The following is a 3326-nucleotide window of genomic DNA, read 5'->3' as shown; positions in this document are numbered from 1 at the left end:
AAACTCAATTTCACCCCCACCAACTCACATTGGATGCTAGACATGTGAGAGACATTACCAGCTGTAAGGAGAAAGTGTAAAGCTTCATTTCTTGACCATCTTTCATCATAAAATAGCCAAAATTCATTGCAAGAAGTAGAGGGAGATTGGAGTTCATAGCAGGAAAATAGAGAGTGAGCTACGGGAGAAAGCTTGAAGTTGCAGAAATGTAGCTCTTTCATCTCTCTAGCGTTAGTTTAGCTTAGTATAGTGTAGTATAGTCTGTCCATTCTTGTTTATTATCTAGATTAGGATGAAGATGGAGGATGAAGAAGGCAAGGAAGAAAGCTCATGTGACAAGGGTTGTATTCCTTCCAAACTCTTTATCTTTTGTACTTGATTCCAAGTTTAGTTAATATACAAGTTCTGGATTTTGTGTTTAATATGTGTATCTAAAGTTTAAGCCCTGGGTTTGGTTGAACTTTCTATAATTGTTAGTGTTTATTATTTGGTTATTTGACTGCTATGATTTGAGCAAGTTATTTAGCACTTTGGCTTCTTAAATCATGATTAATCTGGTACCATTGATTGTGATTATCTAAGGTGTTATTTCTGCAATGAAAATTGAGACTTAACACTAGTTCAAGAAGTGCTAAACATAGGGAGTACACTCACGAAAGTAGAGGTGCACCTATGTGGTTTTTAGTGATTCATTTCATGTAATTTCACTGAAGAAATGAACTTGTAGCTAATTTCATAACCATGAGAATAGGTATGAATTAGTTATAAGTATAATTGATTCACTACGAAAGTAGGATTCAAATGCATAAGGAAATTTCACCATAATTAGCCTAGATGTAGTAATTAATGATCCAAATATAGCACTTGCATGAGTAGTTGGGGATACCATAACCTAAGGAGCTTTCATTTGTCATTTTGTATAATTTCAGTAGGATAAATTTGTTATAATTCATTGATAGTCTAAATAATAGAGAAGCTTTAGTAATACCGGTAATTGTTCACTCTTCCTTGTGGGATCGACCCGATATATACCCTAAACTACTAGTTGATCTGTATACTTGCAGTGAACGGGTGTAATTCGGTATTTTTTTAGCTTGCACGTATGTAAAATACCCGTCAAGTTTTTGGCGCCGTTGCCGGGGAAGATTTGGCAATATCGGTGTGAAGAGCAACTTTATTAGTTTAGACATAATATTAGTTATATTGTGAATGTTATTTTCTGTTATTTTAGTATTTTATATGTGTATGTGTTTTATCACCTAGTCTTCTTACTAATTTTGCTCTTAAGTTGTTTAAAAGCAATTTTAGGTAATGAGGAGGGTAGGTCAATTTGGAGGACAATGCTTGAGAAATGCAAGATTGGCAATGGATGGTTATGAAGTGCAAAGCTCCTTCAACAGAGGTAACCAAGAATTTACTGAATGTATGTCTTTTGAAGATGGTTTAAGGTGCTTAAAGGCAAAATTTGATGTAATTAAGTTACAAGTTCAAATGGACACCATGATGCATGAAATTGAGCAGAGGAGGAATGTTAATGTTTTTAATTCTTATCATGTGATTTGTGACTTGTGTGGAGGTTGTCATGTTACTAATACATGTATGCAAGCACAAAATGTGGATTATTATGATAAATTAGAGCATTACAATCCTTGTTTTGATCAATATAGTGCTAATTGGAGCAATTCTCCTGCTTATGGTTGGAATAATCAATGTACTTATAGTGATAATTCATATTTTTATGATCACCAACCTGAAAGTGTCCAATATGAATCAAAATCATCTTGGGAGTTGGCAATAGAAAGAGTAGCTAATGATTCTAAGCCATCTTGGGAGTTAGCTTTAGAAAAGCTAGCAAATGCAACTTCCGATCGTTTTGATAGGATTGAAGAAAGAATAGATGAATTAGCTTCTCACTTTGGTCGAATACATGAGCAATTGAGTGCATTGTGTGAAGTTATTTCTTCTAATAATTTGCAAAATGATTCTAGCATGAATCGTGGAAATGTTGTATGTGAAAATGGATTGCATTTGGATGAAAATGATGAATCTCAATTGTGTTTCAATGAGCAAATGTCCATTTCACATGATAATATCTTTGGAACTAACTTTGAGCCTCAAGAGCTGAGTTTTAATGACTCATTTTTCACCCCTCTTGAGGAGTGCAGCGAAAGTATAGGTTCTAAAGGTATTCCTGCCCAAGATACTCTTATGACATGTCCTTTGGTAAGTTCTCAAGTGGTGCATATTCAAGGTAATATCTATGGAACACTTGGGATAGGTAAGTCACTTTCATTTCTCACATCATTAGATCACGTGGCTTTGGCTATAAAGTCACCATTTAATGATCCACCACGACCAAAAATGGTGGATTATTCGCTAACAAAGCCTCCTTGAAAAAATGAGATGAAATAGTCAAGCTATTGACTTTAAAGAAGCGCTTATTGGGAGGCAACCCAATGTTTGTTTAAGTTTATGTTATTTTGGGGTGATTTTATGTTTACAGTATGTGTTTGAGTTATTTTGTTATTTTTCATTTGTAGGTATTGGAAATGGAAGCAAAAGTGACCAAATGAGGTGAAAAAAGCGAAATTTGATCAAGGAACTCAACCCCTCAATTTGAGTAATTGTTGTTTTTGATTTGTTAGAAGGGGTGAAAATGCATATTTTGATCATTTTACATGTGCATGCATTGAGAATTTTAGCAAACAAATGATCTATGATGCATTTCGTGTGATTGGGGTACAAATGGTAATTTTTCAAAATTGGCTTTCTGCAAAAATTTCGCAGAAGAAAATGCACTTGGGCTGAAAACGCGCCTTATAATCGCGTTTTCCATAATCGCGTTTTGAATTCTGCGCCTATACTGAAGAAAACGCGCCTCAAAACGCGACAGTAAGTCGCGTTTTCTACCAAGTCGCGTTTTCCAGCCTGATCAAAAATTGAAAACGCGCCTTCAAATACGCGACTCCAAGTCGCGTTTTATAACACAGTCGCGTTTTCGATCCTGCAAGATATGTGAAGAAACGCGACTTCACAAAACGCGGCTTGTTGGCGCGTTTTGATGAGTCGCGTTTTCGGAGCAAAAAAAAAAAAAATGCAGATTCCTTGATTCTCTTTTTCTTCTTTTCCTCATATATTTTCTTGTACCTTCAGTTGCTTATTGTGTATTTTCTATAGGTACATCACCACCACAAAGGCTTAGGAATTACGGATCGCCGTTATATGTTTATTAAGCCTTTGTTATCACTTTTGTTTCTCATTTTCCATTTTTAGGTTTATATCACTAATGGTTACCAAATGAATTCATGAAGCAATGAGACAAGTGA

This window comes from Coffea eugenioides, chromosome 4 (genome assembly GCF_003713205.1).
Source record: "Coffea eugenioides isolate CCC68of chromosome 4, Ceug_1.0, whole genome shotgun sequence".
NCBI lineage: Eukaryota > Viridiplantae > Streptophyta > Magnoliopsida > Gentianales > Rubiaceae > Coffea > Coffea eugenioides.
Note: the sequence above shows the minus strand (reverse complement) of the source record.